This window comes from Trachypithecus francoisi, unplaced genomic scaffold, assembly GCF_009764315.1.
Source record: "Trachypithecus francoisi isolate TF-2019V2 unplaced genomic scaffold, Tfra_2.0 Lachesis_group21, whole genome shotgun sequence".
NCBI lineage: Eukaryota > Metazoa > Chordata > Mammalia > Primates > Cercopithecidae > Trachypithecus > Trachypithecus francoisi.
The window spans coordinates 17,468,334-17,492,366 of record NW_022681467.1 but is presented as its reverse complement, the minus strand read 5'-3'; the positions used below and the strand labels follow the sequence as shown (position 1 = coordinate 17,492,366).

At 39.5% G+C, this 24,033-nt stretch overlaps 1 protein-coding gene across 11 annotated transcripts in view; it reads left to right on the top strand.

Annotated features, from left to right (window-relative positions):
- The window catches only part of PLCB4 (phospholipase C beta 4), a 419,870-nt gene that overhangs the window by 81,745 nt on the left and 314,092 nt on the right, over window positions 1-24,033 (top strand). The window contains exon 1 of one of the 11 annotated variants that reach the window (XM_033185628.1): window positions 21,117-21,467. The exons of the other annotated variants lie outside the window; for them this stretch is intronic. The gene's annotated coding sequence lies outside the window, so the exon portion shown is untranslated. Of the gene's footprint in view, window positions 1-21,116; window positions 21,468-24,033 lie in introns of those variants that run through there. 11 annotated transcript variants of the gene reach the window in all.

The window sequence follows — 24,033 nt, the reverse complement described above, 5'->3', positions numbered from 1 at the left end:
GACAAGTGCTCTCACTTCAAAAAAAGTGTCTACATTAATTCAAAATTCATAATGATCACTCTTATCCAGCTGATACAATTATTATCAAGGTTTTTTTTTTTGTCTTCTTTCCCCTGCTGTTGCCTAGTGTTTGCAATTATCTTTCCTTGAGGTTGGGCAGGGGAGAGGATAGGGAGAGATAGTTCAGCAAAAATCAGTCATGTATTTAATGTGCCTTCCCATTCATTCATTTCGACTTCCATTTTTCCATTTATCTTTCCATTCATCTGCCCACCCATGCAATATTCATTGATCATCTGTGAGCCGCCTAAATTGGAATAAGCAAGGATCTCTCCTATCAAGGAGTCTAGAATAAATGCTAGGCATTTACGGTGGGGAAATGTTAATATCAGGTAAATTCTATCTTTGGGAGGGGTCTTGTGACCTGTTTTGGGGGGTTTTAGGGAAAGCTTCCAGGAAGCAGTACTGTCTCAACTGACACATAAAGGGCAAATTGAAGTTAGCTGGAAGAACTGCATGTTTGGGGTAGAGTGTGGTTAAGGGATGAGGAAGAATTTCCAGCAGAAGAAACTCCATGTTCTAGAGGTCATATTTTATGTGAGGGTTGTATTTCTAAAGTCTTGCAAATTCGGAACTCCCATGATTCAAAATAATTCTGTCAAAAGATGGTGGGTATTTTCATTTACCAGCTAACATGGTGCTACCCTGTGGCCACTCCGGAAACAGAGTTTAGAGTTTCCTCTGCCCCAGCCAGCATCAAGACTACAATTCTTGAAGAATTTTTTTGCGGGGGCCTACATTGATCCAAATTAATTTGAGACCATATTAGCGCTTTTATATCATATTATTTCAAAGCTGCATGATTCAGGTTCACCTCAAATATGACCAAACTCTGGAGTTTCAGAGCAGTAGCTCACGGCCCATTTGATGGTATTAAAAGTAGTTCAGAACGGATAGCATGTACACACAGGACTAGGGATGAGGGAGAAAAGAGATAAAATGGATAAGGAATCAGGCACCAGGTCAGCGAAGGCTTGTAAACTGTGTTAAAAGGTAAAATAGACACATTAAAATTTTAAAGAATTTATTCGTGTACATAGCAATTCATGAATTGGGCAGCATCAGATAGTAAGTGGTTCAGGGCTCCATTGAAAGGGCACAAGGGGAACATTTTTATAAGGTGTTCTAGGAAGCAAGACAAAAATATTTGGTTAAAGTGGAAAGTCCCCAGTTAGAGGTTAATTGGTAGTTTCTGACTCTTCACATGGTATTTTGACTCTTTACATTGAATAGGTTTTGGTTTGTTTACCTAGGAACCCAAGGTGCTGGAGCCATCTCAGCCTGATGGCTTCTCAGTTAATTTTTAAAAGCAATTATAATAAGAGGATGGCAGTGGGGAGCCTCTGAAGAATGTTGAGGAAGGAATTGACAGGGTCAGCATTATGCTTTTGTTAAAGTATAAATAGAAGAGAGTTGAAATTAGACCATGTGTGGGTTTCAGATATTTTTGGAACATTTATATTTTATTTCTAATTAAACTTTGCTTATAAACAATATAAGCTTTTGTGATATCAAAGTGGTCTTAAGGTGTTTTGTTCATTTGCTTTTGAATGGTCCACTAATCATCTTGGAAGAGAAAATAAAAGACACGGCCTGACTAGCAAAAAGATTGGATAGAGGTTCAACCCAGAATTGGGGTCTAAGGCTAGGGGAGAATCTGATTAGGGAATCATACTTGGAGGTCTATGGTAAAATAGGTTGTGGGAAATATGGGTTAGACAAAGTTAAATAGAATTCTCTATTGTGGGGCTTCTAGATCCTTAACGGCATTAATGTATGTTAAGATGTGTAGGATGTCATCAACTTGTTTCACGACTAAGGAACCTTTGTTCTATACATAGTCATTACGGTCTGGCTAAGGACTAGTATTCCAAGGAACAGGTACCCATTTCCTTTTGCCACAATAGTGCTGCATAATAAGCAACCACAAAACCACAGTGGAATAGAATAATACATATATATTTAGCCTGTAAGTTTCGGGGAGTTTAGCTGCTCAATGCTTGACTGATTTCAGCTGATCTCATTCATGTCTCTGTGCTCAGCTGTGGGGTGGGCAGACAGCTCTGGGTTTGTTCATATGTCTAGGGGCTCAGCTAGCTGTTAGCTGATCTAGGATGGCATAGCTAACATTTATGCTAGATCAGGGTGACTCACCTCTGCTATATATGTGTCTCATCCTAAGATGCTAGACCTAGCATATACTCCTGGCTATAGCAGAGGAGAAAGAATGAGAGCAAACTCAGTTGTGCAAGCACTTTTCAAGCCTTTCTTTGTATCATGTGTGCTAATATTTCCATTGGCCAAAGGAAGTCACACAGCCAATTCTAGAGTGGGATGACACCACAAAGTTACATAGCAGAGGCTGTGGTTACAGGGAGGGAGCACCGTGCTCTTTTTGCAGTCAGACTATCCTAGATCCCAACTTAGAAATTGCTGGATGAGATCACAGTCAGTTGAGAAAGGAATGAGGTCAGACTTTTCGGCATGCCATCGCCACAGACTGTACTTTTGATTCTGATAAGCAGCCTCACAAGTAGATGTCTGTGCCATGTCAAGGAAGAGAGTTCATCTGGGTCTGCACAGGTCTTTTTTATCTTTCTATGGAATTATTTCATTGAGGACTGAAAGGATTGTGGACATCATCTAGTTGTAGTTGCATCGTGTTGGCAATCATGAAGGAAACAGTCCTAGAGAGGTTAATTGGGCTCCTTCAATCCAAACAGCTATCTGGAAGCAAATCTGAGCCTTGAACCCAGATCCTCAAGCCAATTGAGTTTTAATTACATCAAAGAAGCTTTGTTGTGGGGTGGAAGGGACTGAAATGTATCTGCAATCTTTATATAGGAGCAAATCACATTCCTCCTGGAGGGAATGAAATATAAATGATTTTTAAAATAGGAAGAATAGAGAGTAGTCATGCCTTGTTAGATGTCTCACAAAGGGCAAAGGGTGAGGATAGTTAAGCATTGAGTGATTGCTGAATACTGTGACTGGAGATCCCTGATAATAGAGTTTTGTTTTCATTTTTTTTTTTTCTCCTCTGTCTCTTCCCTCCCCCCAGGAATTTCTCCTGCATCAGGGAAGTCAACAGAGGACTTCTGAGCAGAGTAAGAATTTGTATTCCAGCTCCTTCTTTATCAAACAGAAGATACAATTGTGAAGGCAGACCCAGCCTTCTAGAATAGCTGACACATTAACCCCTAACTTTGCCGACAGTGATAGGGAACAATTTGTGCTACATAAGTAAAATTTTGATAATGAAATCCTAACCATTTAGCACTGTCAAATTAGCTGTTTTCATGATGGAAATATTTTCGGTCTATCAGATGTGTTTCCCTGATTTAATAAACAGAATAATTGAAACTTCCAGCCTCAACCTTTTAGACATCAGTTACTGAACTGTGCCTAATACAGGAACATGCCTTGTGAAGAGCCATGTAAGTGTAAGGTGTTGTTATTGTTATTGTTTGCTTGGGTTTCTGGAGTATGTGGGCCACTTGGCTCTAAACTATTGCTTTAGACAGATCTGCTTTTTAAATTCTTGTATTCCTTGTTTGTTTTCAGAGGGTTCCCTTGCCCTCTGGCCTCCAGGTAGGTGTAGCCAACAGGAAGCACTGGTGGAAAACTGGAGGGCCAGAAGAGAGAGAGGTCAGGATGTCTTTCTCTGCCTCTCTGCTTTCTTTGGTATCTCTAGGAACATGTGTGTCTCTTCCATGTGTCTCTTCCAGTCAGCTCTGACCAGACACCCCTTTTCTCCACAGCAGCCTGGTCTCCACAGCTGTTGCCCTGGTGTCTGTCAGGTGGCTCCAGGCTCTGGGCTCTGATAATGTCACATCCTTCCATTATCCCACCTGTTAGGGAAGATAGCAGCTGTCCTCAGTTGCTAGTCTCTGGGCTGCCTCACTGTCCCTCTGTGGCCTGTCAATCATTCTATCACATCTGTAACAAGTCACCTGATTTGAAAGACCTAGAGTGGTTTCTGTTTTCTGGTTGATTTTGACTAATAACAGTTTATTGAATTTGCCTTATCTTGCAACCCTTATTTCCCTCCTGATTTGCTTCTTGCAATGTACTATGCAGACGACATCCATGTTATGCAGTTTATTTCATTAGACATAACAATGGAAACTCTTTTAAGTAATAGAGCAGAGTGGTTTTCAGCCTGCGCTCTGGTGTTAGAATGTTTGCGTCCTAGTCCTGGCTATGCTACTCATTGGCTGTGTGACTCTGGGCAAGCTTCTTAACCTGAGACTGACTTTTTTCATCCAAAAAAATGAAAGTAATTTCAGTACCTAAGTTGTCTCAATTTGAGTTTCCTGGGAAGCAAACTCCCAACTGGAGATTAGTGTGCAGAGGTTTATTCTCAAATACTTTTGAGATTAACAACGGGGAAAGGACGAATTCAGGACTGGGCAGAGGGAGAAGTTGAACTGCGGTGCAATCTTAACAGGAGCCTTAGTCAACCTTCTGAAGCAGGTTGGACCCTTATTCACTGATGTTGATGACTGGGGGCAGTTGACCATGAATGGAACAGCTTCCTCCAGCTGAGGGAATTTTCCAGAGAGGACAGACAGTTGAGGGCATTCTGCCTGCATCACTCACAGTAGCAAGGAATCAATTCTTCAGCCCCGAAGCAGTGTCTGGGCATCACATCACAGTGTCCATTACCCATCTCCAGGTGTGTAATGTGAAAGATAAATACAGTAATTAAACCATAAGAAATGCCTTGCTAGGTGCATAGCACTTGGTGAATGCTCAACAGTATTAGTTAACATTATTGATGAATTAAATATAGAAGTTTTAGTTAGTGGACTTTATGATATCTGGTGCAGCTATTCTGAGAGTTTTGACTGATTTCTTCTCCATAACCCAGTCCTAAGAGTTGAGGAAAAGCAGACTAAGTGGTCTGGGATAAATAGGGTTCCATGATTTGTATACATATACTGTCATGCACATTTGTACTTTCATATTACTTTTAATATGGTGTCTTTAAATATGGCTTACCCATAGGTTCTTGTATCTTTATTCCTTAAGGTATTCAAGGTATTTAGCATCAAATTGGTACAAATCAATGCAGCTTCCATTTTTTGAATACTTACTATGTAGCTATGGTGCTAAACATGCATCATCTCATCTGTTCTCAGGATGATTCTAAGATGCTGAAATTCCTGTTTTAGGAGGAGGTCTGAGGTCAGTGAGGTTAGGTGACCTGCCCCAGGTCACCCAGCCAAGAAGTGGCAGAGAAATTCTCCTGCCAGGGCTGCCAGATTCACTGCGAGCCTATGCTTTTCACTACACATTTGGACGATTTAAGCAGCAGTAGGGGAAACCTTCTCCTCCGAAAATAACTCTAGCAAAGTGTAGGTGTTGTTTTGGTAGAAACATTTCAGCTGTTGCCATAAAAATCTTCCCCCAAATGGCTTTGTGAGAGCAAAGCTGTGCAGGCTCTGCTTGTGTTTATGATGGGAGCCTTATGGCTTAGCCACAACACAAATGATTTGTTTTCCTGGCCTTGTTGGCAAAGTGATTTCATTTCTGGGTTTCCCTGAGGAAAAAATCTAAACAAATACAGTGGGCCCTCCATATCTGCCAGTTCTGCATCCATGGATTCAACTAATCTCAGATAGATAATATTCAAAAAGTTTAACAATACAACAATAAAAATAGTATCAATAAAAATACAGTATAACAAATATTTATGTAGCATTTACATTGTCTTAGGTATTATAAGTACTCTAGTGATGATTTCAAGTATATGGGAGGATATGCATAGGTTATATACAAATATTATCCCATTTTATATAAGGGACTTGAGCATCTGTGCGTTTTGGTACCTGTAGGGGATCCTTGGACCAGTCCCTTACAGATACTGACTGATGGCTGATATGGTTTGGCTGTGTCCCCATCCAAAGCTCAACTGAATTGTGTCTCCCAGAATGCCCACATATTGTGGGAGGGACCCGGGGGAGGTAATTAAATCATGGGAGACGGTCTTTGCCTTGATATTCTCATGATAGTGAATAAGTCTCATGAAATCTCATGGGTTTATCAGGGGTTTCCACTTTTGCTTCTTCCTCATTTTCTCTTGCCACCACTATGTAAGAAGTGCCTTTCAACCTCCTGCCATGATTCTGAGGCCTTCCCAGCCATGTGGAACTGTACGTCCAATTAAACCTTTTTTTCTTCCCAGTCTCGGATATGTCTTTATCAGCAGTGTGAAAACAAACTAATACAGTAAATTGGTACCAGTAGAGTGGGGCGTTGCTGAAAAGATACCCGAAAATATGGAAGTGACTTTGGAACTGGGTAACAGGCAGAGATTGGAACAGTTTGAAGGGCTCAGAAGAAGACAGGAAAATGTGGGAAAGTTTGGAACTTCCTAGAGACTTGTTGAATGGCTTTGTCCAAAATGCTGATAGTGATAAGACAATAAAATCCAGGCTGAGATGATCTCAGTTGGAGATAAGGAACTTGTTGGGAACTGGAGCAAAGGTGACTCTTATTATGTTTTAGCAAAGAGACTGGCAGCATTTTGTCCCTGCCCTAGAGATTTGTGGAACTTTGAACTTGAGAGAGATGATTTAGGAGGGTATCTGTGGAAGAAATTTCCAAGCAGCTGAGCATTTAAGAGGTGACTTGGATGCTGTTAAAGGCATTCTGTTTTATAAGGGAAGTGGAGCATAAAAGTTTGGAAAATTTGCAGCCTGACTATGTGACAGAAAAGAAAAACCCGTTTTCTGGGAAGAAATTCAAGCTGGCTGCAGAAATTTGAATAAGTAGCAAGGAGCCTAATATTAATCCCCAAGACCATGGAGAAAATGTCTCCAAGCCATGTCAGAGACCTTCACGGCAGCCCTTCCCGTCACAGACCCAGAGGTCTAGGAGGAAAAAAATGATTTCATGGACCGGGCCCAGGGTTCCCATATGGTGTACAGCTTAGGGACATAGTGCCCTGTGTCCAAGCTGCTCCAGCCATGGCTGAAAGGGACTAACATAGAGCTTGGGCAGTGGCTTCAGAGGGTAGAAGCCCTAAGCCTTGGCAGCTTCCATGTTGTGTTGAGCCTGCAGGTGCACAGAAGTCAAGAATTGAGGTTTGGGAACCACCACCTAGATTTCAGATGTATGGAAACACCTGGATGCCCAGGCAAAAGTTTGCTGCAGGGGCAGGGCCCTCATGGAGAACTTCTGTTAGGGCAGTGTGGAAGGGAAATGTGGGGTCAGTGTCCTCACACAGAGACCCTACTGGAGCACTTCCTAGTGGAGTTCTGGGAAGAGGGTCACTATCCTCCAGACCCCAGAATGGTAGATCCACTGACAGCTTGCACCATGTGCCTGGAAAAATTGCAAACACTCAACACCAGCCCATGAAAGCATCCGGGAGGGAGGCTATACCCTGCAAAGCCATGGGGGTGGAGCTGCCCAAGACCATGGGAACATATCTCTTGCATCAATGTGACCTGGATGTGAGACCTGGAGTCAAAGGAGATCATTTTGGAGCTTTAACATTTCACAGGTCTGCTGGATTTCAGACTTGTAACCCCTTCATTTTGGCCAATGCCTCCCATTTGGAACAGCTGTATTTACCTAATACTCGTACCCTCATGGTATCTAGGAAGTTACTAGCTTGCTTTTGATTTTACAGGCTCATAAGCAGAAGGGACTTGCCTTGTTTCAGATGAGACTTTGAACTGTGGACTTTAGGTTAATGCTGAAATGAGTTAAGACTTTGGGGGACTGTTGGGAAGGCATGATTGGGTTTGAAATGTAAGGACATGTGATTTGGAGGGGCCAAGGGTGGAATGATATGGTTTGCCTATGTCCCCATCCAAAACTCAACTTGAATTTTATCTCCCAGAATTCCCATGTCTTGTGGGAGGGTCCCAGGGGGAGGTAATTAAATCATGGGGGTTGGTCTTTGCCATGTTATTCTTGTGATACTGAATACATCTTGAGATCTGATGGGTTTATCAGGGGTTTCCACTTTTGCTTCTTCCTCATTTTCTCTTGCTTCTGCCATGTAAGAAGTGCCTTTCAACCTCCCATCATGATTCTGAGGCCTCCCCAGCCATGTGGAACTGTAAGTCCAATTAAACCTTTTTTTCTTCCCAGTCTCAGATATGTCTTTATCATCAGCATGAAAACAAACTATTACAATGGCTGTAAATTTCTTTGTAATTGGATGTTTAAAGAGGAGCCACAAGGAAAAGTCAAAGTGGGAAACCCAGGTATGTTTTTATTCAGTGAGTGATACAGTAAGGGGAGGAATAAGAGGCATAGGTGAATTCACTCAGTGTTCTTTCTTCCTAGTATTTGGCTCTCCATTCTTCATCAGAAAATGATTGTTATAATCAACCAAAATTTTGCAAACAAGGTGGGCATTTAGGTATGTAGGTGTTCAGCATTATTTTTGGAGAACAGAGTAAATCCGGTCATTATTTCTTTTTATTGAAATAAAAGTAATGACGCCTTTTCTGTAGGAAAAAATAATTTTTCAAAATAGGGAACATGGTACTGATGCGAGGTTAGGGAGCTGCATGATATTCCAGTCAGATCAGGATCCCAGATTCCCATCTTTCTGGTCCACTATCCTGATCTTTCCATTTTCCATTGGTTACTTGGGCCAGTTTGGTTTAGATCATCATGTCCACAGTGCACATGTACAGCAGGGAGGGATTAGAGAGAAGAAAGGAATCCTTTTAGTTGAGACATCTCCTGCCATTTTTGTCATCTTACTCTTAAGTTCCATATAACACTTAAAAATTTTTTTTCTTGTCCAGTATTTGGTTTCACGGTCACACCTCAGTGCAGGAAAGCCTGGGAAATGTAGTCTTTCGCTGGGCAACTGACTGAATAAAATTGGGGCTCTCTTACTGATAATGGAGAGGAGAATGACTATTAAGTTATAACTGGCAGTTTCTGCTACATTTGGGATTGTAATACTAATGCTACAACCAAAAGTTTTGAAATGATGGAATTAACATTAAAAGGTGAATTTCGTTGGTGTGTGTTTCTCTAATGATGCTCAGTTGTCTTTGGCTGGTGTTCATAATGAACATGCACAACTCCTAAATCTGCTTCACTCTGGCCCCCTTTATTGGGGGAAACAATGTTTGGAGAAGCACACTTTATGTCATTCAACAGATATTGATCAGCTACCACGTATCATGCACTGTACCAGATCTTAGCAAAGTCTAGGAGCTACAACATTTTCCACACTTATTTGACCACCTCCCTCACAACTCCCTCCTCCCCTCCCCTCCCCTCCCCTTTCCTCCCCTCCCCTTCCCTCCCCTTCCCTCCCCTCCCCTCCCCTTCCTTTCCCTTCCCTTCCCTTTTCTTTCCGCTTTTGGGGTAGAAGTGGTTTTTGGTTACACGGATGAATCATGTAGTGGTGAATTCTGAGATTTTAGTGCACCTATCACACAAGCAGTGTACGTCGTACTTAATATGTAGTTTTTTGCCCCTCGCCCCCTTCCCACCCTTCCCCTTCTGAGTCTCTAAAGTCCATTATATCACTCTGTATGCCTTTGCTTACTTATAGCTTAGCTCCCTCTTATAAGTGGTAGCATACAGTTTTTGATTTTCGACTCCTGTGTTACTTGATTTAGAATAATGTCCTCCAGCTCCATCCAAGTTGCTGCAAAAGACATTATTTTGTTCCTTTTAATGGCTGAATGCTATTCCATGGTATATATGTACCACATTTTCTTTATCCATTCATTAGTTGATAGGCACTTAGGTTGGTTCCACATCTTTGCAATTGTGAATTGTGAAGACTCAATTCTACAGTGTCCCAGGGAGGAAAAGCTTAATTTGTATGGATGCTTGATTCTTTCTGAACCTTTTCTTTCTCTCTTTCCACAAACTCACGCCGTTAAAATTTCTCTTCATTGAACATGATGGCAGCTAGTTGATGGGATTAAATCAGTTGTCTTTACCTGCCTCAGTGTGTTGGGATCCTCAAAGCTCAGTGAAACCACCAGCTGGTGAATAAGACTTTTGAGTGGGTGGGTTTCCTGATCTCACTTGATGTTTTTTGGGACAACAGTGATGCCCCATTTCCTTTGTGCTCTGTAGCTAAACTGCCAGGGAGTAAGACACGTGGCATAAACATAACCTAATAGACTATTCCTACCTCGTGCCCACTTCAGCTCTGTCTCACTTTTGTCAGGTGCCCCCAGAACACACAAGACAAATAAATACAATATGGACAGTAAGTTATGAGTGAGGAGAGGGTGTTTTGAGACAGCCAATAGCAAACATCTTTTAAATGGAGACCCTCTCTTTATGGGTCAATATCCCTTGTCTTAGTCCATTAGATTCTTCCAGTCATACAGACTGTGCAATGTATGAATAAGCTATCAACACTTAAAAAATTATGATGGCCACTAAGAAGACCTTTTTCCTGTACACTTTCAGTGCTGCTTCAGTCATCCACCATGGGTACTTTTGTTCTTCATCTCCATATTGTTTCTGGAAGTCCTGTGGGCAGCTCTTTAACATTGGGCATGTTACAACCTTTGGAAACATGCGGTCTCCTCATCCATAAAATGGGCATATAACAATACCTATCTCAGTGTATTCGAGAAGTCACGTACAGGTCATATATGACCATTACTCATAATATATGACACTGACATGGCACTAACTATGTGCTGGGTACAATTCTCAACAGGCTTATGAGGTGGGTGCTATTACAGTCCCATTCTTAGATGATGGAATTGAGGCACAGAAAGATTAAGTAACATGCCAGTGTTGCACAGACCTGAGGTTTGCACCCAGGTAGCCTAGCACTGCGGACCTGTTTCATATTCATGCTGAAGGACTAACTGCCTCTGTAGGTGTGAGTACTATACATGGAAAAATTAGAGAAGTAAAGGTCTAATTTTGACAGAATTGCGAGGGGAGGGGGCAATGACTTAGATTTTAGATATTAACTTTAGACTCTTAGTACATAGCTTGCTGTGGCAATTTACATAGCTATTTCTTTCAGGTACATTTGACATTCAAAAGCAATCAAATCGTATTATCTGTTCTTTGAGGGATTACTGGGCTCTGTGAATCTTGAAGGTTACATTTGCAATCAGCATTAATTTTATTGTTAACCATTTTCCTTCATGTTGGTTACAGGGTTGTTTCCCTCCCTCCCTCCCTCCCTCACTCCGTCCCTCCCTCCCTCCCTGCCTGCCTTCCTTCCTTCCCCTCTTTGGGCTTTAGTGGAGCTGCTAACTAGTTGAACTAGATGGATCAACTCAAGTTGATTATTCAGGAGGCCTTATTATCCCACAGAGAGCAGACATGGAGCTTGGCTGGACCTCACGGATCACTAGTCCATGTCACTGCACAATGTTCTCTGTTCTTCCCTATTTTAGTCCAAAATGCCTGCTAAATGGAGTGGAGTGAAGAAGGCACACAATGTTAATATGAAGTGACTTCCCCAGTGCGTTTTCTGATTCATCAAGATGCTCACATTAAGCTACATGAACAAATGGATGAATTCCCCTGGAAGCCAAGGACAGAGAGAAATATGAAAAAAAAAAAAAAAGATAAATAAGAGATACCCACTTGCCTTTTGTATTCAAGCAGATTTTCAAAAAGTCATTGCATGGAAAGTGGCTATAATTTAAACAAAAGTCATTTGCTATGGTAACATTCCTGAAGACAGCAATTCTTGGGATGCTGCATGAATTGGGCAGAATGTTAAAATGTTGGAGGAACCTTGTGTCTGGTTTAAATACATTTTGGTTGGTGTCATATGGGTAAGGAATGGCAGCCTCATTTTTAACTCTTAGTAATTAAAAATTGAAACATTTAAATAGGGAGAGAAGGAAGTTATAGTATGGAATTCAAGATAGTGCACTTGATTTCCTCATACCTGGGGAGTCACATGGGTTTATGAGACTCCTCAATTGTTTGATGTTTTGTTTAAAAGATAAAACAACAAAATGAGCTTTCCCTTTCATCTATACAAGAGTCCATGAAGAAGCCTCCTTCTCTTATGTCATAATTCACAGGCCAAAGAGTTGAGTTTGAGTATATAATTACTCATCTAGATATATTTACAGAATGCTAGTAATTTTACTGGTAGTAGCTCATTTATTCTGGGTGTGATGGTGCGTGGTCCTAGCTATTTGGGAGGCTGTGGCTAACGAGCCTCCTGAGTCCAAGAGTTTGAGGCTGCAGTGAGCTACGATCATGCCACTTCACTCCAGCCTGGGCAATAGAGTGAGACCCTATCTCAAACAAACAAGCAAAACTAATTGATGTTGAATTCTTCCTATATGTCAGCTAGCATTTCAGCACTTTACCTGTTTCACCATTTATCTTCGCAATAACCTTTTGAAATAGGTACTATCCTTCTCTCCATTTCACAAATGAGGGAACCAAGGCGTAAGGATTCTAAGTAATTTGTCTAAAGTCACATGGCAAGGAAGTTTCCAAGCTAGGATTAAAACCCAGGCTATTATAATCATTATACTACAAGTATTTTCAAACAGTGTTTCCCAAGTATCACTCATACAGATACCATCTGCATGCTTTTTGCCATAGTTGTATTTTACTTCTATTATTATGTAATGTTTCTCACTTTTTTTTTTTTGAGACAGAGTCTTGCTCTGTTGCCCAAGCTGTAGTGTGGTGGCATGATCTCAGTTCACTGTAGCCTCCACCTCCTGGGTTCAAGTGATCCTCCTGCCTCAGCCTCCCAAGTAGCTGGGACTATGGGCAAGCGTCACCACACCTGGCTAATTTTTGTATTTTTTTAGTAGATTTGGGGTTTCACCATGCTGGCCAGGCTTGTCTCACACTCCTGACCTCATGTAATCCACTCTCCTTGGCCTCCGAAAGTGCTGCAATTGCAGGCGTGAGCCACTGCGCCTGGCCACTCTCACCTTTTTTTTTTTTTTTTTAACATACAAAACAGTATTTAAAAGAGAAACCTTACACCTCTGTCTTAAATGGAAAATTATTAGGTGCTGCAAATAGTACATACCCAATAAAAACTAAACAGTGAAAACCATTTAGTGGCCGGGCGCGGTGGCTCAAGCCTGTAATCCCAGCACTTTGGGAGGCCGAGACGGGTGGATCACGAGGTCAGGAGATCGAGACCATCCTGGCAAACATGGTGAAACCCCGTCTCTACTAAAAAAAATACAAAAAACTAGCCGGCGAGGTGGCGGGCGCCTGTAATCCCAGCTACTCGGGAGGCTGAGGCAGGAGAATGGCGTAAACCCGGGAGGCGGAGCTTGCAGTGAGCTGAGATCCGGCCACTGCACTCCAGCCTGGGTGACAGAGCGAGACTCCGTCTCAAAAAAAAAAAAAAAGAAAACCATTTAGTGTTATTCAATCCTAAGTAGATACCACTGGCTGTCAAAAACCCTGAGTCAGAGTACGTCCTTTCTTTATCGAGACAGAGAGATTTTAAAGACATGCTCTTACGGGATTGAGATTATTTGATGCAATCAGTTCAGAATCAGGGATTAAATTTTTCTACTAGGAGATTCTGTCTTATTCCATGCTGAATCTGTAAATCATCTAAAATCACCTTGTAGTTTATTAGTGTTAATGGCTCCTACACTCTGAGAATCACTTGTCTAAAATACAAAGATGTTGTACTGTTTTTAGAATTATCTTAGGGAAAGTGAAGCAGAAAGATGTTTAAATGAATTCAGGCCTGTATTATTAAGTCAATCCAAGTAAAGCTATTATCTGAATGATTAGCCCTAAAGTCCCTTACCACTTTATCTGGTCTCTAGAAGACCAGTTTAGATTGCTTTGTGGAAAGAACTATGGGTGATTTTTATCCAAGTTATTATCTAAGAAGGTGTGGTTACTCCTGAATTTTAAATCAGACTACTTAGAAAATGGCCTTAAATTGATCCTTGTTTTATCCTTGACAGATACTTATTGGTTGAAACATCAGAGAGCTTTAAGCTTTTTCAAGTACGTGTTGGAGACCATTGGGACTAGTGTCCCTTTGTTACCAAGAGGACAGTGTATGATATCCATGATTAACATAGGATTATTATATATTGATTAGAGTGCAAAAAGTAAAAGGTGTCTTTTCATCTCTGAGTTTAAAATAAATGAAGAGATTTAGCATGTTTTTGTGTGATAAGAGGGATCTTCTTAATTCCCAAGACCTCTTTAAAAGCAATTCATGGACATACTTAAGACTCATCAGTTGAACAATAAGTTAATCTGCATCTGAAGGTTTTGCTGATTATCTGATCATAAAATTTCCCTGTATTCTGATTATGTTTTTCTCATGCCTTTTACAGTATATGAATTCTTAATCAAGATGATTCTGTTAGCAGTAGCTCCTCTATACACAGTGAGCCCAGGAGGGGAGACAGCTTGGCTTGATGAAAGTTTTTACAGACATAAAGATGGTGAATGAAACTGGCTTCATCTTGCTTAGTATCTATTTTGAGATATTATATTTAAATACTAAACATTAATATTAAATATTATGGTTCCAAAGGAGGATAATATCTTGCCTGTTCCAAACAGGCAAGATATTAACTGTGGCTTGCATGGATGGTGAAATTATTACAATGGTCTATTACTGTTCAGTGTGCTCGTGAACTTCAGAAAGCTTCTGATAGATTTTAGGCCTGTTTAGTTACCCATAGTTAGGGAGAAGAGGTGGCCATACTACAGGAAGACAAGCTATACGTCCCTCCACACTAAAGCTGCTACAGGACTTGTGTTGCCAAGGGGCTGCTGCTCAGTTCTAGCCATGACAGCAGGGTGAGCTGGATCCACCACCGTTTGGTGGCATGATAGAGACCACCTTTATTTGCAGGTTTCATCTGATTAGTAGAGAATTGTGGCCACGGGGTGGAGGGGGGCAGTCTGTAACATTTGCTATGGCTTATTTAGATGCAGCCCTTAATTGTACTACCCTGCCCTGGGCTAGGTTTTGGAAACCAGAGTTGGTTAGAAGTGTGTCCTGGCTTGGTGAAAAAGATGAAAGAAGTTCAGGATAGTTAGGTCCTCAAGGAAGTGGACCATGTCTGTTCTCATCCATATATACCTGGCACCTGATGCATTGCTGGGAGCATAGTGGGCACTCAGTAGATACGTGTTGAGTAAATGAAGGCACAGAGTTAAATTGGGCAGCTGATGTTTTTGGTATTTTATAATTTTTGCTTGGTGACAGGAAACCACAACAAAATATGTGCCTGTGTGTGTGTATGCATGTTTTATAGCTTCTTCAAGAAATAGAATTAATTTCAGTTTTTGCAACTAAAAAAGAATGCAGAAAGTGAGCTTGGAGTGAGGAGCTGGTTTCTTATAATGACAGAGAATAGTTACAAGCTGTTTTCTAGACCGAGGCAAACAAAGGTGGAGGTAACTTCTGCCCCTTTGTTCTATGTATCTTTGTGAGAAGGGAGAGCCTGCAAGGGTTTAGAAAAGGGAGAAGCCTTGTGGAAAACAGAGAGGTTTCTTCTGGACTTCAGGTATGGAGGATTAGCAGAACATACTAGAAAATAAGGTTCTTTCTCTTGGGAAATTACTCATGCTGGCAGCCTGAAATAGCATGAAAAGGACTTTTAGTAGTGGCAGGCCTTCAGATAGTTTGCTAGAGAGGAGAAGTGCTTCCAAGTTGAGTGAAGGCAGAAAGCGAGCCAGAGTTGCATTAGCAAGTGATTCAAACAATGAAATCTCAAGCAGCAAGGCAGCTGACATCTCAACACTGACTCTGTCAGGCCATGGGTTAGACAGATAAAATATTAATTATTTTTGAGACAGCGATTATTTGAGATATGTAAAAGTTTTTAGATAGATATCATTATCCTGATTTTACAAATAAGGAAACAAGTTTATAAGGTTTGTAATTAGTCCAATACCCCATAAACAGCTGGTACATAATGGGGCTAGGGTTTGAACACAGCTTATTTGATTTGAAAACCTAGGTTCTTTCCACATGTTAAGTCATCCGTTGCCTTTTTTAGAATTGCATTTTACAGTTAGCATTTATCCTAAATGGTTCATAGTTTTTACCAATTTTAAAGGGAAAGTTCTAGTTTTATAGGGAAGATAACATTGGCTTGTGAACTCAGTAAGAAAATGGAGAGTAGAGAGGTTAACTTGTTCAAAATCAAATTGCTCTGATGCCACCCCAGGTTTGTTGGAGTGCAGTCCGCTGCTCCTACCTACCATGTTGTGCTGTCTGGTTGATTTTACCACCCAGGAGCTGTTGTTTACCAGTATTTGGTGCTCATAGGAAAGTTTAAATCGCAGCCATTGCCAGTGCACAAATCATATTCTGTGAAATAAATTTTATTTTATTGACTCGAGGAGACAAAGATGAAGCTATGTCTTCTGAATAATACCCAGCATTGCTTGTATTGGACTTTGTATATTTTTTTTCTTGGAGTAGAATAAAATATGCAGACAAAAGAACTTATGAAGCATTTTTATTGTTCTGTGAATTCTAACTTGAAAGATAACTGCTTTTTCAGTTTTTAGATTCTATGAAAAAGAGTGTTTGTTACCTGGTGAATCAAAACAGAGGTTCCATTCTGTGATATGAAAAGATAATTATTAATAAACTAAAATTAAATAACACTAATACTATTGGCAGAATGCATTAATGCCGATAGTCACTGATATTATAATAGATGTTCAATGCAACCAGCATGAAGAGCTGGAGGAACACTGATGAGAATATTAATTCGTATGATATTTAAGTTTATCTCCTTTATTTCTTTGGCATGTTCTTTTTTCTTTCTGTCAAATATTTTAGTTTCATGATTCATTAGGGTGGATGACCCAGGCAGACGGAATTGGCAGGGTTTATTAGAATGTCATACCGTGCTTTAAAATAATGTTCTGCGCTAATTCGTGCCTTGTTCCCTGGAACAATGAGTTGACTTTACCCTCAGCATCCTAGGTTGTCAGCTTTAAAGTCAATCTTTTGCAAGATTGAAAGGATCAGGGGCATTATTACATCATTGTTTTGTCTTTAATCCATAGACTTTTGGAGGAAAAGGAAGCAAAAGTGTGGTGATTTGCGTGTGTTTTGGGTATTGGGCAAGAGGAAGGAAGGAGGCAGAGGTATACCTGTACCTAAAAAGTTTTCTCAACTGTCACTTCATGGTGAATGAATATGTTGGTGCTTTCTTAAACTCCTCGGTAATGAGAGTCAACAAACAGATTCAATATGCTATTCAGAGCTACTAGGGGAAAAGATGCTGTTTATTTATATTGAAGGGAATTGGAAAGGATGGTATTTGCTCTGGAAACACAGCCTTCGTTCGTGTTTACTAGTCCTACAGTAGTTACATTCATCAATGATGTTTTGTTTTCTAGAATATACAACATCCTCCATGTTTTTTTCTTTCTATAATTTACATGTATGTTGTGTTTTTCCTTTTTTGTGGTAATACATTTTTGTAAATGTGAATAATAAATATATTATACCAGTGCATCTTGTGGAGGTGCAGTATCCAGCCATCTGTACCAGTTCATTTAAAAAAAAAAAGCTTAAAAGCCTTTTCTTATTCTCGGTAAAAATGTTTTTAGTCTTACTTTACATATTATTCTAAAAAGCTGTTTTTTTAAATTTACAGACCTTTCCAGGGGTATGCTGGTAAACATTTAACCACTGGTGGGGTGGAGCTGATTTGCATTTTTGTCAATTTCTTATATAAATATTCTTACCATGGCCAATTAAATATTCTTACCATGGCCAATTTTAAGCTAGCAATTTGACATCACTGAACCTGGGGATGGGAAGAGATACACACAGCTCTCTTTTGCAGGCCAAGGAAGCTGGCTCAGCCACTGATTTTAGTACCAAGATATTGGAAAGGGAGAAATGGCTAGAAGGGGTAGTGGAGAGGTAGAAAACTAAAGAATGTAGAAAATAATAAGAAACTAAATTGGGAGATGGGTTTCTGCTAAAGGAACTTGAGTAAACATGTCGACTCTGTTTTCTGAAACTGCCAGGATGAAAAAAATAACTAAAAGTGGAGGGAAATTTTTCACTAAAAGTAGAGAATGGCTAAAGCCCAAATATTAAGCCTCTGAAGAATATCTGCCAAATTTTGAGCAAATCTGAGCACAGTCAAAATATGTGTCTCCTAGCTCCCCAGCTGGTGGATTTTTTGCAAGGCTATGGCCAAAATCCCTAATTGGGAACAGAGAGGTTGAAGCCCCAGGTGGGTTCCTGGAGAAGCAGAGCTTGTTTCTCCTTTCATGTTTTTTTCATAGAGTATACAATATCCTCCATGTTTGTTTACCCTTTCTATAATTTATGGTTATATTCTGTTTCTTCTTTTTTGTGGTAATAAATTTTTGTAAATGGGAATAATATAATAAAATGTTGTGCTTGTAGATGTATTCACTTTAGACAGTATCTGTTGAGTTCTAAATATGAAAATTTTTAAAAGTGAACATTCATATTTTCTTCCATTTTTCCAATCTCTTTATCATGTTACTTATTATCTTTTACATGATCATGATTTATCACATTTTTATTACATTCTATATACTGTAACTGGCCTCCATTTCATATTTAAGTAAATTACGTTGCAAACATCAGAACAAAAGAAAATACCAAACCAGGAAGGATAATGAATTGAAATAATAGAATTAAGATGAATCACCTTCTTATTAGAAATCATAATGTAAACGAAATGAGTTCATTTATTGGAAGGAAACCGTATTTTGCATGAGTCATTTAAAAAAGTGATTAGAGGCAAACTTAAAACTAAGCAGTGGTTTTAATTAATACAAAAGATGAAAGGTATTTTTACTTTTAACTTCATTCCTTTTGTGATCTGAACTTTTTCAATAAACTTGTGTTACTTTACCAATTAATTTTTAAGACATCCCAGACTATAGCCATTGATTATAATGAGACACAGCTGCATCGTTTTCATATTAAACAGTGACTCTGTTTCGCTCCCTGTTTTTTGTCACATGGCAGGCCTTCGGTAAATGGTGGCTGAAAGAACATTTTCTCAAGATGTTATAGTGTTATTATGATGTGTATCTAATAGTTGCCCCAAGCTTTGGATTCTGTTTTTTTCTTTTTTGATTTGCATGCACCCTCATGAGGGGAGTGATTTTATTGCTATTTTACAGACGAAGAAACTGGGGCTCAGGGAAATTAAGCGACTTGCCCAACATCAAACCATCCCATGTCTTCTGAATCATTTTTTAAGTAAAATATTTTTCTCATCATATGACAATCTCTTAAATACAATATTTTAGTTATGATTCTGTTGACTGATTAGAATCTGTATAAACTAGACATTTTAAAATTATATTAAATATTTTCTCTCTAGGAGCATTAGAAGAGTATAACTCAATTTAGAAAGATTTCAATCTCTCAGGGGGCATGGTTGGGAAAAATAACTTGTGTGAAGTAGTTTGTTCTTTGGTAGTCAAGCGGATGAATATATGCAGTGCTGACTTAATTATCTTTGTGGAGTAGCTGTGAACCAGCTGTCTATTCTGGTGGTTCTATCCTGAAAACTCTCTCTTCAATATAAATAAGAACAATAGACTGTCAGGAGATTGCTTAGGGAGGTGGAGGGAACTGCGGGATGCTAGGACTGGAGACTGATGGAAACGTTCGAGGTGGAGTCAGGTTTTACACGTGGTTTTTTAGAGGTGCCTTGACTCAGTTTCTTCCTCTTGAGTCTGCCTGTGCGAAAGTGGTTGAAATGTGCACTTATACATGCAAACACGATTACATTTGGGTGGTGTTTTTTATGGTTACTTCTAGCCTGCATCAGTGTTTTGGCTTGGGTGCCCACTCTGTAGGATATATTGGCTGAATGCTCATCTCTGAGGTCTGACAGTCAGCTTTTGAGGGCAAATGGATGGCCACAGTACAGGCACATACCCGCTATAGCAACTGCCGAGTTTCAAAACAAAATGTCCAGCTTCTTGAGGGCACAAACCTTGCTGTTTCTTGTATTTTCTAGTGTAATGCAAAGAATCTACTAAATATCTACTAAATACCTGTAGGGTGTGCTTCCATTCCCCATACTTTAATTTGGGAAAGCTTTATAATAGTGTGAAATCTAGTACTGATCACACTGTAATTTTTAGAGATAGTAGTACAAGTTGGGACAGATGCGGAGCGTAATAATTTAATGATTTTACTAAATGCATTGGAAACTTGTCACAATGTCAGTTGCGTGGATTAAAAATTGGGAAATGAAATCTGGAGTTTTTAGCATTTCCCAAATCTTTCTCACAAAATACAGTTCTTTCTGGATGCCTCTCAAATAAAGGGTCCTACGATTAACTAAATGTGGGAGACACAGCATAAAATCTCTTCTAACAGATTTGTAATGAATATAAGCATAGTAAAAACTTTGAGAAATCCTACAGTATAGAATTCCATTTATATTAGTGTAGATTGGCCATCCTAAAACTTCATCCTGGAACCTTGTTTTGCAGAACATTTTCCATTCTGTGAGCATTTTGGGAAATGCCAAATTTTTTATTGTAATGCTGTCACAGATGGATGGGTAAACCTGGGGGGATATGTGTGTGTGTGTGTGTGTGTGTGTGTGTGTGTGTTAGTGTGTTACTTTGATGTAGAATTAAAATCCTCTTGAGCTACACCAACAGGACAAAAGTCTCATCATTTTACTGTCTGTGCAAGGGAGAGAATCTCTAGATCTCATTTTAGACATTAGTTCTTAATTTTTCTTTATATCAGTGTTACTTGTAACTTAAAAATTTTGAAGTTTTATTTCATTTCTTGAACTCTGCAGGTATTATAAAGGAGAAAAATATGGAAAAGGTGCCAGCCCGATTGGGGAGGTGGGAATAAAGATTATGAAAATATTATAACCAAGTTACTACATTTCCTGAATTGTGGGCAATCAGTTGTGCCTTTCTTTCAGTTTATATCTTGAATTTTTTGTGCCCTTCAGTATAGAAAAAAACAAAGTTTGTTTTAAGAAAGAGTTCAGGTGTGGGCTTCCAATTTTACTCTTCCTATTATAAACAAACACCCAACCTCTGATCAGATGGCTCTTCTTGTTATGTTTGGGGCCTCTTACTCATTCCCGGGCAGTGTTCCTCAGCAGTATGCCTGTGACAAGCGTTTGCTGTATTTGTTGTTCTGCTTAGGGTAGTTGAAAGAGTCTCTCTCAGCCATTCTGTCTGGATATTTTGTTGTGGCTGTGGGCACTGTTTGCCCAGCCTCTCACTTTGTAGCAGAGGGGTGGGAGTCTGCGTCAGAGGACCAGCGTTATAGTCCCTGGCTGCTCCGATTCATTCATCCCGAGGCTCCTACCCCTTCCTGTTCTGGAAGGAGCGAGCTTATCTAGACCTGTGATTGCCTCTGAAGTTCTCCACCTGCCTCAGGCGTGCTCTCCAGTGCCTGTTTCTGACTGAGTGAGGTTGAAATCCTACTGACTCTTTTTCAGGTAAGAAAGCATACTGAAAAATAGCTTTAGGCATAGCAGTTCAGATTTATATAGGGGGAACAGTTTTGATGAATTTATGGTTTCTATTGCTTGTAGAGGGTTATCACAGTTTTATTTTCATGGTCCCTGAAAGTAAGCAGATATAGTTGTATTTAGTTATAGAAAATACTGTATTGCTTAGAGCAGCCAAACTTTTCATGAAAATTGTTATATTTATTAATTATTACTTTTTTCTTTAGACTTTCTTACAAGAAAGAAATTGAAGACAAAATTTTGCCAACAAAGTATATTAGACACTATGATTTTGTGCTAATTTTGGCATCAATTAGATATTTATTTTAATGTCTCTTTTTATAAAATTTTCCTAAACCTAACTGTAACTCAAATAGAGTTTTCCATAAGACATGTAGAAGTATGATTTGCTTGGCTGGTAGGATTTCTTGGTGTGTTTTATTTATCACACTCCATATTTTAAAAATTAGTTGTGTATGGGGACAGGGGATATATGGGAAATCTCTGTACCTTCTGCTCAATTTAGCTATGAACATAAAACTGCTCTAGGAAATAAGGTCTATTAAAAAACGACCCAGTCTCTTGATAATACTTTCTGTGAATACTTAAATATAATGTGACGAAGCACAGATGATGTTAAACATTTTTTATAAGGCATACATTTTAAAAAGCTAATTCATTTTTATTTTTCATAATTAGTAATGAAAATATGGGACATATTTCAATATTTTGTTTTGATTGCCAGTTTTTTTGTTCAACCATATTCAGATAGGCAAAAATGATTATTTTCAAGTCTCTTTTCCTGAATAAGAAGTGAGAATAAAAATATACTTTGAACATGAACATGTACTTATTCATTGTCTTAGAAAGTTAATCAGCCATTATGTAAAATTCCTTTCTGAAATCAGAGTAAAAAATAAAAACAAAGAAAGTTGGTTTGTGTATTTGGTAATTATGTTTCTAAAACCCATTTTTTCATATAATATGCACATGTTCATGGACAGAGGAGTGATGCAGAAGTATGAAACTTGTAGTTAGTACAGAATAATTGGCTTCAAATGGCTTTAGAAAAATATTTCATAGTTGCATACTTTTTTTTTTAGTTAGGCATGCTTTAAACACACATGTAGTTATGAAATAAAAGGTGAAACCATGACTAGCCACAGATATTTGAGCATAAACAATCTTAATTGTAATGACTGAAGTAAACAAAGCATGACCATTAAAATAAACTTATTTTCGACAGATTTATACATGTATACGTATACATATGTATACATTTATACATATGCATATCATATGCAACATTCTGTGGCTATTTTTAAGGGTGCGTGAAGAACTTTCACAGCTGTCTTTTATAGCTTAAACAGAGACAGTGGCCTAAGAATTCCTTTGATAGTTATTACCTGTTGGAAAAAAAAAACACTTTATTGGCTTCTTACGTTAAAGAGCAATTACATGCAAAGTGACCACTCTCCAAAGATACGGAGAATATTTCCAGACACATTAAAGCATATGAAACTTTCCAAATTTTCAACACAAGTTCCACTGTGTTTTATTTTTATAGACTCTCCGGGGGCTTTGGGGTAAGTTCTCTTATACAAATGGAGGCTAGAACTGAAGCATTATAGAGCAGGAGAAGGTGCTTCCAGGAGACAACGTGTGCAAGGCTTAATATGGCTTACCTGTTTACCTGCACCTGTCTTCTCTGAAGATAATGCTGTTGATGAAGCTGCTGTTGAGAAGACCCAAGTAATTGAGACTCGGTCTATGGGCTTGTCGTCCGATCACTCCACTGCTTTCCACTCTTTAATGTGTGTGAGAATCATTTGTCAATTTGTTAACTGCATATTGTACCACAGCAGGTATGGGGTGAGGCCTGAGATTCGACATTGCTAACAGGCTCCCAGGTGCTGCTGATGCCACCGTTTCAGGGACCACACTTTGACTAGCGAGGAACTGCACCACCAGATATCAAATAACTGCTCAGGTCATTGTTTTTCACTTAATGGACATTGTCTATCCATAGCAGGCAGTCAGTTGGTGAAGCTCATGACTGAGATGTAATTGAGGGGAATCGACTAGCTGGAGACACTGGCCCCTTCACGGCTGATATAACTGATGATGTGTGGTCTGTTGTTTTCTCTGGAAGAAATGTGTGGGGTTGTCACCTCTGCTGAACTTCCACAGCAGTCTTTTCCAGGACTCGTTATCCTTGGTAGCCCCAGCTCCTGCCTGTCAGTTCATCTCCCTTTGCGGTTGCTGCAACCACCAAGGGCTCATCCTCTTCTCCTGTCTGCCCTCATGTCCTGCCAATCAGGAGCCTTTTAAATGCATTGAGTTTGATTTGCCTCTTGAACCTGAGTCTTCTGTGGCGTCCTCTGTCCAATCTGGCTTGCCGGTGCTCCACTTTAGTTCCCTGTGAATTTAGATATAGAAACTTTCTTTGTGAGGAACTGCTTCCTTCCTCTCAGTTACACACAATTTTCCAATTTAATAATACAGTTTTGGGCAGTTGATTTTTGTAAAAACCTTCCACGTCTCAGCTTGTGAG